Here is a 13552-nt window from a genome sequence, read left to right on the forward strand (position 1 = left end):
TGCAGGATGCACTGCGTGAGGGAGAAGACATCGCCTGGGAGAGATGGAGCACCTGCTGGTGTTTGCCTGCCACCTGGACTCGTGCCGGTTCATGGTCCTATGAAAGGGGGTGAAGCGGGTTGTTTTAGGACATGTTGCCTATCTGGTACAAATGGAAGTTGTTTTTTAATGCATATATTAAATATTTTGTAATTGTCATCTCTATTGTTTCAAATTGATTTGTATTTTCAGACCCTGTTTTAATTGGAAAGTTTTTATGACTTGGATGTAATGGGATTGTTTCTTGTGTATTTTATTTAGTTTTCGATTATATTTGATTAGGATTTTTTGTCCAAGGAATATAAATAAAAACTTAAAAACAAAAAAAATCTGTTCTTATCAGTTTAATATCTGATACGTCCCCCATAGGGGGACCGTCTATATTAAATGGATTTTTGGAAGCGGGAGATGGAAGCGGGGCTTGCTCCGTCCACTCCACGCATCGACCCGGTATTGCAGTACCTCCGGGAACGGTGCCCATTTCTCAGAAAGGTCAAAAGAGAGAGAGCGAGAAAGCTAAAACTGTGTGCATGCCTCTCCCTTTTTCTTGGTTGCATTTATTTCCTGCTCTGTCCCCCCCCCCCACGAAGGCAGGCAGATGGACAGCCTGCTCTGCACACGCAGTAGGACAGTGTACCCAGAAGGCCTTGCGCTCGCGGGAGGAGGAGGAGGAGCGCAGCTCGATGGTAAAGCAGAAACTGAGCTGTTTAGTGGAACAAGGAGCGCTCGCTTTCAAGGCAGCAGCAAAGCGCCCCTTGCCACTTTGCCTTTTCGTCATATCAAGTGTATGTGGCAGGCCTGGGGTACTTGGTCTGCCCGGAGAAAGAAGGCGGTGTGCAGACAGCACTCTACAGTCAGCTTGTAACACGGTTACCTAAAGTTAAATTTGAGTTAAAAAAAAAAAAAAAAATTAAATCCATACCCCTTTTCTTGCTGTAGTCCTCTGTTCTGTGCTTTGCTGGTTCCAGGTTCTTGATTGCAATTTGGCTGAACCAGTTTGTTCTGGTTTTCTTTTGTTAAAAAGGCTAAAGCCATTTAGCTTGAAACCGGTTATCTGGTCTCTCCTTGCCGTAAACTTCTTTGAAGACATTAGTCAGGGAAGTATTGATATATAACCACATATTGTTACAGAGTAACTTTCCCAAAAAAAAAAAAAAAATGCAGTGGTTGTTTTTTTTTTTAAATTCTAATTAAGGATTGTTTTTCTGTATTCTAAAAGGACTTTTTCCCTACTGTTTTTTTTTGTAGTTGCGATTTTTGTGGATTCTTTTCATTGTATTTATTGGACTTCTGCTTTTGGACTGCGAACTGGATTTTGCCGACTGATCTTGGTAAGATCCAGCCATTTGTTTTTTTGGACTGCGTTGGTAGATTGACAATCAGAATTAAAGAAGTGTTGTAGAGTGTAATTGATCCTGAGCAAACATGTGCAGTGCCAGGAAGCAAAATAAAACCGCTTTGTTTTAGTGCGAAATGCAATGTGTTACGCTAGAGAAAGAAATGTCCGTTTAGCTATTGTTAATTTAGGTTTGGAAAAGGTGTACGATAGAGTCTCGCATATATTTTTATGAAAAAAGTGTTGGAAATTTTTTGTAGCATGGGTTGGGCTGTTGTATAGGGATATCGAAAGTAAGATTTTAATTAATGGGGTCATGTCCAAATCGGTCCAGATTAAAGTGCGGAGTCAGGCAAGGCTGTCCGTTGTCACCTTTGTTTATCTGTAGTTTGGAGCCACTAGCGCAAACCCTGAGGAAGGACGAGTACATCCAGGGGTTAAACATTCCTGGTAGTGGAGGGAGGCAAGCAAAATGCCTCTTATACATGGAGGATGTAACTGTACTGTGACCAGAGATCCATCCTGAGAGCCTTGCAACATACAGACTCCTTTGAGTTAGCTTCTGGCTCCAAATTGAACAAGGAGAAAAGTGAGTGTTTCATGGGGAGTGGAGGAGCACGCCTGATTTGAAACCAACTTAAACTGATTTTATTAAAAAAACACCAGGTATGAAAATGTTATTTTTATCGGTTATTTTCTTTAAAAGAAGTGTTTGTTTTAGTTTTCCTCCCAGCACTTGCCTTGGTAGTGCAGGGGGCAGCCATTTTGATTTCTCCCTTTTGGTTTAAATTTCAGTTTCTTTCTTTGAATTTTAACTTTGGTTTATCAATTTTATTTTGGGTGCTTTTTAGTTTTATAATTAAAAGCACTTTGTCTAGTTTATTTTAAAATTATTTTTACTTTGAAAAACTGTTTTTCAATTAGTTTTAAAAATCATTTTGTTTTAAAATCCCCTGCTCTTGCCTTCTGCAGAGTTGGGGAAGGGCAGGCGTTTTGTAAAACAGGATAGAACAAACAATAAAAAAAAAAAAACTTGGTTGGTTTTGATTTTTATTTTTCGTGCACCCCTGTGCTATTAAATAAAATAAACCTTTATTTTCCTTCATTTAATAAATTAAATTAAAAATAAACAAACACTTTTGGATTTTTGTTTGCCTACTATTGGGAGTGCAGGGGTGTGTGTATTTTATTTTGTTTTAAAAAAACAAATCATTTTTTGAAAAAAAAAAAAACTTTAGCTTTTTCTCTATTTGTTTTGCGCACCCCTGCACTATTGGAGTGCAGGAGTGAGTCTGTTGCTTTATTTTGTTTTATAAATAAAAATAGAAAATAATAAAAATGAGCAGGCAAGCCTAAGAAGCCCCCAAAAAACTGGCAAAGGTGGCATCCCGTTTAAAAATATTACCAGGAGGTACGGGGTCAGGTGCCTCCTGAAGGACTCCCTCTCAATCGAGGGCCGCCGCGAACACGGCAATTGAGAGGGGTCTCGCGGTGGCAGGGATTTTTATCCCCGTCGAACTGCTCGCGGGCCTGGGCACAAGGGTCGTCCTGTCGAACGTCCCACCTTTTTTCAAGGACGACCTGCTCAGGCCCCACTTGCAAGCCTTGGGGGAGATTAAAACATCCATCCACCCCCTCCCCCTGGGCTGCAAAGATCAGCACCTCCGCCACGTTTTATCTTTCCGCCACCAGGTGACCATCCACCTGGCGGATCGGGAAATGGCGGAGGGCAGCTTTGTGGTCCCCTTCGAGGGGACCAACCACATTATTTTGAATTCCTAGGAGGAGGTGCGGTGCTACCACTGCAAGGAGCTGGGGCACCAGAAAAAGAAGTGCCCCAAGCTCCACCATGAGGTGAAAGAGAAACTCAAGGAGCTGTTTGGGTGGAAAGGGAAGAATGTGATTTTTAAAAGCAGAATTCAGAATCTGGAAGAAATTTAGACTTGCTCAAGGTTCTTTTTTAAAAAAGTAATGGATAATAATAAGATGGCAGGGTTGAAAAGGGAACTGGGGGTGGTGGAGAGGTCAACCGATGGAATGGTTAATGTAGCAGAGCAGATATACATCTGCATATTCTGTATATTAATGCAATATATACATGAAGATCACTGCATTGGTAAAAGCAAACAAAAAAAAATTCAAAACCTTGAAATGCAAAATATGCCTGTGACGACAACAACATCGCACTGAGGCAGTGGGGCGAGGAGGCGCTCGGGGAAGCTTTCTCATGGCTCTCTTGCTGCTAGGGGAGGCCTGCTTGTCCAGTATGGATGAGCTGAAGTGGCACGTGGACAGACTGCACTATCAACAGCACAAGCACTTCACTGTCCAGGCAACCATCATCGCAGTGTGAGAAGCTCTTCACGGGGAGGATGAAGGAAGTAATCAGTACAGTCATCCATCCAGACCAGGTATGTATAGTCCCTGGGAGCCTGTACAGCCTGACACTCATGAAAGACACTGTCTTATGCCAGGGAGAGGAAGCTCTCGTTTAGCATTCTAAATTTGGATTTAGAGAAGGCATACGATAGGATAGGGCACAAGTACATGTTTGATGTACTGTTGAGAATGGAGTTTCCAAATTGGTGTCATTAATTGGATTAAGATCTTGTATAAAGACATCCAAAGTGTTATTTTGGTAAATGGGAGCACGTCTGAACCAGTTAAAATCTGAAGCGGAGTGCGCCAAGGCTGTCCACTGTCTCCTCTGCTGTTTATATGTAGCATTGAGCCTTTAGCCATTGCCATTAGGGCTAATAAACAGACCTGTGGACTGTTTGTACCTGGGAGTGGAGGTGAACAAGTAAAATGCATTTTGTATATGGATGATGTGTCAATCATCTGCAGAGACGAGTTCTCCATGGAGAGGATCCAAGGTTAACAGTTGAAAAAAAGTGCAAGTCATCAGGATCCAAGGTTAAACATTAAAAAAGTGAGTGTGTGTGATGTATGGGAAGTGGCCAGAGTTCCCCAGCATAGGGCTTGTATTTAAAGAATGATTAAGAATAATTTTAGGTGTTAAATTCTTTAAAAATGGGTCTGGAATGCCAGAATTGGGATGATGTCACTGCCCAATGGTCACACAAAGCGGGGCTGTGGAGCCTCAGAGAGCTCACTTTTGAAGGGAAGTGGTTTCATTTTAAAAATGAGTATTTTACCTGTCAGCCAGGTTCCACCGGGGGGGGGGGGAGAAGAATGAGATGTTAAAGAGAGAGCAGGTATACGGGGCAGCAAAAAATGGAGTAAAAGGGGATTCCTGACCTCATGAAGACCATGCTTATACATTTTGTAATTGTTCACGTGAGGTTGTGTCTTTTTGAATCAAACAAAACTGCATTTTTTGTAAAGTATTTTTTAGGATCGATTTTAAGAGGCCTTAAAATGTTTTACCTGTGCCAACAGCATGGGAAGCTCCCTTTTTGTATAATAAAATGGAACTGTTTTTAATAAAGAGGAACATTTTGTATTAGATAAAGGTGTGCAGGACAGAGAAAAGATGTGTAATGTCTCATTTTTTAACAGACATGTTGTGGAGGGGATTTGGCTGGAACTAGCTCGCCCAAGACTCATGAAATCGGCACAAGGACTTGGCATGGCAGACGGTACACAAGATCCTCCCAGTAATGGCTACCACGTATCGCAGGAACCTCGATGTCCTTTTAAGGATTGTGGGGCAGAAGAAACGGCAGCACATCTGTTCTGGGACTGTGTTTAAGCCAAAAAAGTCTGGCAGGAGGCCGAAGACTTGTAAAAAGGAAGTTTGTGGAACTGAATTGGAAAGAGATTGCCCATCCAAAGCTTTTAAACATATACAGGGACTTGGCCTGGCTGATGGCCCATGAGGCCTTGCCAGTCAAGCAAATTCCGTATGGATGACAAATGGCGAAGTCCCCTAGATGCCCTCGTCAGGGCGGAAGAATCAGCCGAGCATCTTTTAATTGATTGCAGCTTTGCACAGCACGTTTGGACTGAGGCTGATATTTTTGTAAAGAAGAAACGGTAAATAATCCCTTAATACTGTATGGGAAACACAAAGTAAAGACGAACAAGAACAATTGTTATATTTTGTGGGTAATACTGAACTCTCAAGGATGCGATATGGAGGGCAAGGAACGTACTGGTCTTTAGGAATGCCAAGCTCCCTAGTTCGGACTGTGTGAGGCTGGCACTGAGCATTTTAAAGGAGTATGTCATCAAGGATTATCTGAAGTCTGGGAAGCAGAACGCATGTGGAAGTTGGAAAAGTGGATTGGTGGGCAATGGGCTATTGGCATTAGTTAGTGGTTCTGAGTGTTTAAGGGTTTTGGATGAGGTGTCTATTTAGAATTGAACAATACTGAATTGCTCAATGTTGTAATTACATTGGTTTTATTGCTTTTACTGTCCTGTGTGTGATGTGATCTTTATAATGAAAGTTACTTTTTGTGTGAGATTCTTTTTACTGGAGTGGTCCAATTGCATTCTAGATGGTTTTGGACTGTAATATGATAAGATTATTGTAATGGAGTGAGATTGTATTTATTAGTATAGGAATGTTTGGGATTTGTGATGGATTGCATAGGACATGGTTATTACAACCATAAATATGATGTATTTATACTGAAGTGACTTAATATTTTTCAAAAAAATAATAAATATCTGTTCTTAACAGTTTAATATCTGATACGTCCCCCATAGGGGGACCGTCTATATTAAATGGATTTTTGGAAGCGGGAGATGGAAGCGGGGCTTGCTCCGTCCACTCCACGCATCGACCCGGTATTGCAGTACCTCCGGGAACGGTGCCCATTTCTCAGAAAGGTCAAAAAAAGAAAGGAGCTAAACAGTGCGCATCCCTCCCTTTTTCTGGGCTGTATTTTTTCCCTTTTTCTGGCTGGCTGGACGAACGCAGCGGTAAAGCACAAACTGAGCTTTTAGTGGGGCAAGGAGTCCTCGCTTTCAATGCAGCAGCAGCAAAGTGCCCCTTTTCAGCAATTGCATTTTGGGAGGAATTCCCTGTTTTTGTTTTGTTTGGCCTTGCCGCCGGGCAGAGGGGAGGGCCTTTGGGCTGCGGTTAAAAAGCAGAATGAGCACAGCAGTGACAGTTGTGATCGTTGGAGCCTGGCACTGTTTTTTCCCCCACTGTGGAAAAAACAAGTACCCTGGCGGGCGGCCGTACCAGGGGCATTTGGGCAAAACCATTGTGGGCATCGGTTCTCCGCCTCTTGGCCCAGATCGTGAATGTGGCCTGACCGCAGCCTTGATTTCAAGAGGAAGAGAAGGCGAGAGGAATGGCGGAGACTGCTGCGAAACCCCCGGGACCTCGTCTGAAAAATACCATTAGGTTGGTGAGGAAGGATGGAGCGTCGGACCTGTCGAGAAAGGATTTTCCCGCAGCTCGGTTTTATCTTTTGGGAAAGAGAAGGCGATTGCTTAAAGTAAAGCAAAAAAACAGCAGCCTGGAGCCAAGCAATCTGAGAAGCAAAAAGCCAAGAGCTCTGAACCAGGAGTGAAAGAGTGTTGGGGGAGGTGCTCACAAGGAAGGGGGCGGAACAGCGGGAAAACCAGATCCGGAGAAGACAAAGGAAAGCATAATGTTTAAGAAATATTTGGAAAATAATGAAACTTGCTCAAGGTTCTTTTTTTAAAAAAAAAAAGTAAATTCACAAGAAAGAATGGAAAGACTGAAGGGAGAGGATGGGGAGGTAAAAAGAACAAAAGGAAAGCATGTTAGCGATCACTGCAGCATTTTATAAAGAATTGTATGGAAAAAAGTGATTGAATGCAAATGTAATGATTTTTGAGGGTATTAAAAATGTTTTAAATGACAAATAAAGAGGTATTATGTGCTGATTATACCCTTGAGGAATTAGAATGTGCAGTCAAGTCTTTTTAAAAGAATAAAACCCCTGGTGGGGATGGGTTGCATGCTGAATTTTATCTTGAATTCTGGAGTGTTTTAAAGGCAGATTTGTTGTGTGTTTTTAAAGAGATGTGTAATGCTGGGGAAATGCCTCCTTCCTTTAATTCATTACTCTCTTATATAAGAAAGGGGACCGAGAGGCCCTGAAGAACTGGAGACCGATAAGCCTGTTAAATATAGATTACAAGATCATCACCGGCAGGATGAAGGAAGTCGCTGGAACAGTCATCCATCCTGACCAGGTATGTGCAGTCTGGTAGAAGGATAATGGACAGCCTGATTCTCATGCCAGACTCTATATGTTATGACAGGGAAAGGGATCTCCCACTTTGCATCCTGAATTTGGATTTAGAGGAGGCATATAACAGGATTGCACAAAAGTATATGTTTGGTGTACTGTCCAAAATGGGGTTTCCAATCAGATTCGTCAGTTGGATTAATATCTTGTATTGCGAGATAGAAAGTGTTGTTTTTGTTAAATGGGAGCATGTCTAAATCTGTAAAGACTACGCAAAAGCTGCCATTTGAACCCTTAACTAATAAAATCAGGGTGGATACACAAACCAGTGGATTGTTCATACCTGGTAGCAATGGAGAAGAAACAAATTGTGTACTGTATATGGATGATGTGTCAGTAGTCTGCTGGGATGAGTACTCCATCGCCAAGACCTTGGAGAGCAGAAACGGTACTATGGTTGCATTTTGTTGTTGTCCACGTCCGTCTGTGTATCTTTGGGGAATGTAAAACTGTTTATTTGGTTTGGTTTTATTGGGGAATATTTTAAAAGGAGTTTAAAAATGTTTAAACCAATCATTGACTGTACCAATGTCCCTGGCAACTCCTCCCTTTTACTAGGAATTGAAGTTTTTTTTTTTTTTTTTTTTTTTTTTTTTTTTTTTAAAAGAGATAGAGTACGAAATAGAAATAACCCAAGAGAAATGCTGAAGATTGTATATGGCCGAGAAGAATGTGGCAGAGGTGTAACACTGATTTTTTTTTTTTTTACTCCCCCCCCCCCCCCCCCCAGATTGTGGAGAAATTTGGCAACAGTGGCTCACTCGAGTCTCACGAATCGACACAAGGACCTGGCTTGGCAGTAGGTACACAAGATTCTCCCGTGAGGGCTGGTGCATGTGTAGGCATTCCCGCAGGGAAGAACCCCATGGTGCCCAGTCGAGGGCTGTGTGGCGGACGAAACGGTGGCACATCTCTTCTGGGACTACGGGTGGGCAAGCCAAGAGAGCACTGTGGAAGGAAGGGACGGAGATCCTCAGTTTGTTCATGGGATCTACCAATCTGCCACAGGCCATGGTGCACACAAGGAACTTGGACCAAAAACAATAGTTCGCTAATGAAAGGGCTTTGTGAACGCAGTTGTGATTTAAGGAAACACATGTACATGGATTAGGGAGTGGTTAACATGTAGAAAACAGAAAGTACTGATTAGAGGAAAAACCTCAGAATGGAGTGTGGTAACCAGTGGTGTACCACAGGGATCAGTATTAGGTCCTCTGCTATTCCTAATCTACATTAATGATTTAGATTCTGGTATAGTAAGCAAACTTGTTAAATTTGCAGACTACACAAAAGTAGGAGGAGTGGCAAACACTGTTGCAGCAGCAAAGGTCATTCAAAATGATCTAGACAAAATTCAGAACTGGGCAGACACATGGCAAATGACATTTAATAGAAAAAAGTGTAAGGTACTGCACGCAGGAAATAAAAATGTGCATTATAAATATCATATGGGAGATATTGAAATTGGAGAAGGAATCTATGAAAAAGACCTAGGAGTTTTTGTTGACTCAGAAATGTCTTCATCTAGACAATGTGGGGAAGCTATAAAAAGGCTAACAAGATGCTCGGATACATTGTGAAAAGTGTTGAATTTAAATCAAGGGAAGTAATGTTAAAACTGTACAATGCACTAGTAAGACCTCATCTTGAATATTGTGTGCAGTTCTGGTCACCTCGCTATAAAAAAGATATTGCTGCTCTAGAAAGAGTGCAAAGAAGAGCGACCAGAATTATTCCGGGCTTAAAAGGCATGTCATATGCAGACAGGCTAAAAGAATTGAATCTGTTCAGTCTTGAACAAAGAAGACTACGTGGCGACCTAATTCAAGCATTCAAAATTCTAAAAGGTATTGACAGTGTCGACCCAAGGGACTTTTTCAGCCTGAAAAAAGAAACAAGGACCAGGGGTCCCAAATGGAGTTTAGACAAAGGGGCATTCAGAACAGAAAATAGGAGGCACTTTTTTTACACAGAGAATTGTGAGGGTCTGGAATCAACTCCCCAGTAATGTTTTTGAAAGCTGACACCCTGGGATCCTTCAAGAAGCTGCTTGATGAGATTCTGTGATCAATAAGCTACTAACAGCCAAACGAGCAAGATGGGCCGAGTGGGCTCCTCTCGTTTGTAAACTTTCTGATTTGCTATTTCTTATTTCTTATGTTGCTTATGTTGTCTTATGTTTGTGGCTTGTAATTGTCTAAAAGAAGCCATGGTGGAAAAGGAACAGTGTTCATCTATAAAAGAAAAACAAATGGTAAAGAAGAGACTCCTGAAGATAGCCCTGCCACAGGTCTTAGGGAGTAGTCAGATCCGCGATGGTTACCAGAGGGAGAAATGGAAAGGGTGTAATGCAAGTTGCCTTGTGAAGGTTGATGGACCTATGATGGGGTGGAAGCAGTTATTTCTGCAGATACTCTGCCAGAAGTATAAATTTAGGTGTGTATCGACTTGACTGCACAGAACTTGCATGTGACTTAGTTTGTGTTTTAAGGTTCTTGAGTGATCCTCTGTGTAATGTTTTACTTCCTCTGTGGTTTTACTTGTACATTTTAAATCATTGTGATTGAAGTGTTACTGTTTTCATGAACTTTGAGTGAAAATAATTTACTGTAATGATTTATTGTATTTAAATGTATTTGAAATTGTGATTAAGGCCTATGCCCATATCATCACGGGTCGCTGGATTATAAAATGAAACTACCGCATTTGATGCCTAGTATATATTAGTTAAAAACAATATTGCAAAGAGAAATAGCAGCAGAAATGTCAAGGATACATATATGCAAGGTCAGAAACAATTACTTTCCAAATCCGTGGGTTTGTTGGGACGCCACTGCTCGTTTGGAATGATTTACCTTGGCTTACCCCTGCCCTTAAAATGGACCGACATATCTTGTGCTCCAAGTCCTCCCCCTCACTTTCCAACCTCCAAGTCTTCCACTCCTTTCTCTCCAAATTCCTCTCTGCTCTGGAACTAGCCAAACATGACTAGTTTCTAACCCTCATCCCCAACAGCTCTTCTCAATCCTCCGCTGCCACCGCTCCTCCCTTCTGGCTAATGACCTCAATATTTCACCACCATTCATCTCCACTTCCTGACTCTCCCCCAGAATAGCCCCCTCCCACAGCTTTCCACGCCACCTCCACTTGCTCCCCCCCCCCAACCGTTTTCCCATTCCTCTCTTGTTGCTCCCTTCATTAACTTTCGATATCATCTCCAAAGCTCATCCACCCCCCCACCCCCCTCCAGTTTCCATTCCTGCGCTCGTTGCTCACCTTCATTGGAATACTCCCACTCACCATAAAGTCACCCACTCTAACACAGGTTTTTTGCTCCTCCCTTAAAACTCAATCTTTTTTTTTTTTTTCCTTCCAGCCCATCCTACTCCTTGGACTGCTTGCCCCTGACCTTCCTTATGACTTTTTGTCCTGCCCAAAATCCTGACCAATCTTCTTTGCCTTTGCTTTCATATAGCTATTAATCTTCTCCTCCTTGTTTTCACGGCCGTTTTTTTCTGATTTACAGGTTTTTTAGAATTTGGTTAAAGGCGCTATAATAAATGCTAAATAAATAAATAAAATTTGCAATAGAGGAAAAAAAAAATCATAACTTGTGGTATTCAAAGTCATTTTAACACTACAAATGAGTCACTATATCAATGTTTATCTTGTGCAGAATGTTCTTTATTTAAAATGTTATTTATGTTGGAAAATATTAAACTTTGTTTTGGGGGGGGGGGGGGAAGAAAAATTGCTTTCTCATGTATGTGTGTGTGTGTGTGGTGGCTCACCTGCTAGCAGATACATTACGTCATCTTTAGGGCCAGGCTCAGCATATCATACTTGATTATAGTCCAGGTGGAAAGAACGCACCATTATTTTTTGAAAAATGCAGGGCACATTAGCCAAGTAGGTGGGGGGTGGGAGTGCCTACAAAAATAGAGGGGGAGGAGGTCAGAATTCCCCATTTACTTTAATTTAATTGCTTTTGTTTAATTTGATTTGTGAATTGTTTTATTATTAATTATCCCCTGCACCTTGAGGTAATTGTAAATTAGAACCAGGAGCAGGGTTAAGTTTGGCAGGGGATTTAAAGATGGCAGGCCGTTGTTGCCGAGTGGAGCGGCTCCCGATGAAGAGCTTGATTGTTTGTGCAGGTAGAGGGAAAACCGGTGTGTTGGTAAAATATACGTTTGGTGTAAAAGTGTTTATATGTTTTGTTCTGTCAGGTAAACAGCTTAGCTGTCCTGTGTGTTAGTCAGGGACCTGCCAATGTTTAGTTAGTGCTTACTAGGTAATTAGGGTTTTGTTTGTTTTTGCATTTCATTTATTTGTATTTTGAATTAAAGAGCACGTCCTTTTTTTTTATTTCTGGGTCACATTTTTAAAAGGGGCATGAACCCAAATTACGGCCAGCCTTATCTATCTATAAAAAATGTTATTTAAATGATTGGATCTAAAGTATATATTTATTGTATAGTACTACTTAATGTACAATTCAATTGACTTGCTAATGGTAGATGCCTGAATGGGCGGAGCTGAATGTGAAAGCATCCTTACTCATGCTCGGCCCAGGTAAGGTCATGATCTAAACCCTATCTGATTGACAAGAGGTGCTTGCCTTGAGCCATTCATTATATCAAAATCACAGATAGCAGTTTGATTTCTCTACTAAAGGGTTTACCAAGAGAATTGCTATATTCAGTGTATGTCCTAAGTTTATTTTATGCATTGTAGTTTGGACTTTGAATTTTTTTCTTTTTATAGCTATTCTCACTCTGTTTTGCTTTGGAGAAAACACCTATTAAAATAACTTCAATTCATCTATTAACAATTCTGTATTGGGCTTGTTGCTTATTTCAGCTACCTGGGCGCTAGGTTAGACTACCTTTTTTTACAGAAATGTTTTTTGAACCACAGTAAAAAATGTACTAATTGTAAGATATAATTGTTTTTATTAAGTGTTGTACTTATTGAAAAAAAATTAAATTATCAAAGAAATCTGTTCTTATCAGTTTAATATAAGAACATAAGAAAGTTTACAAATGAGAGGAGGCCATTCGGCCCATCTTGCTCGTTTGGTTGTTAGTAGCTTATTGATCCCAGAATCTTATCAAGCAGCTTCTTGAAGGATCCCAGGGTGTCAGCTTCAACAACATTACTGGGGAGTTGATTCCAGACCCTCATGATTCTCTGTGTAAAAAAGTGCCTCCTATTTTCTGTTCTGAATGCCCCTTTGTCTAATCTCCATTTGTGACCCCTGGTCCTTGTTTCTTTTTTTCAGGTCGAAAAGGTCCCTTGGGTCGATATTGACAATATCGACCCAAGGGACCTTTTCGACCTGAAAAAAGAAACAAGGACCAGGGGTCACAAATGGAGATTAGACAAAGGGGCATTTAGAACAGAAAATAGGAGGCACTTTTTTACACAGAGAATCATGAGGGTCTGGAATCAACTCCCCAGTAATGTTGTTGAAGCTGACACCCTGGGATCCTTCAAGAAGCTGCTTGATAAGATTCTGGGATCAATAAGCTACTAACAACCAAACGAGCAAGATGGGCCGAATGGCCTCCTCTCATTTGTAAACTTTCTTATGTTCTTATATTTAAACTGAGAAAGAACAGATTTCTTTGATAATTTAATTTTTTTTCAATAAGTACAACACTTAATAAAAACAATTATATCTTACAATTAGTACATTTTTTACTGTGGTTCAAAAAACATTTCTGTAAAAAAAGGTAGTCTAACCTAGCGCCCAGGTAGCTGAAATAAGCAACAAGCCCAATACAGAATTGTTAATAGATGAATTGAAGTTATTTTAATAGGTGTTTTCTCCAAAGCAAAACAGAGTGAGAATAGCTATAAAAAGAAAAAAATTCAAAGTCCAAACTACAATGCATAAAATAAACTTAGGACATACACTGAATATAGCAATTCTCTTGGTAAACCCTTTAGTAGAGAAATCAAACTGCTATCT

At 40.9% G+C, this 13552-nt stretch overlaps 2 pseudogenes; both read left to right on the forward strand.

Annotated features, from left to right (window-relative positions):
* Positions 1–322: 322 nt before the first annotated feature.
* On the forward strand, positions 323–523 carry LOC121312202 (annotated as a pseudogene).
* A 5464-nt stretch (positions 524–5987) lies between these two features.
* LOC121312204 lies at positions 5988–6167 on the forward strand (annotated as a pseudogene).
* The last annotated feature ends 7385 nt before the right edge of the window (positions 6168–13552 follow it).

The sequence above is a fragment of the Polyodon spathula genome, unplaced genomic scaffold, assembly GCF_017654505.1.
Source record: "Polyodon spathula isolate WHYD16114869_AA unplaced genomic scaffold, ASM1765450v1 scaffolds_3686, whole genome shotgun sequence".
NCBI classification, from domain to species: domain Eukaryota; kingdom Metazoa; phylum Chordata; class Actinopteri; order Acipenseriformes; family Polyodontidae; genus Polyodon; species Polyodon spathula.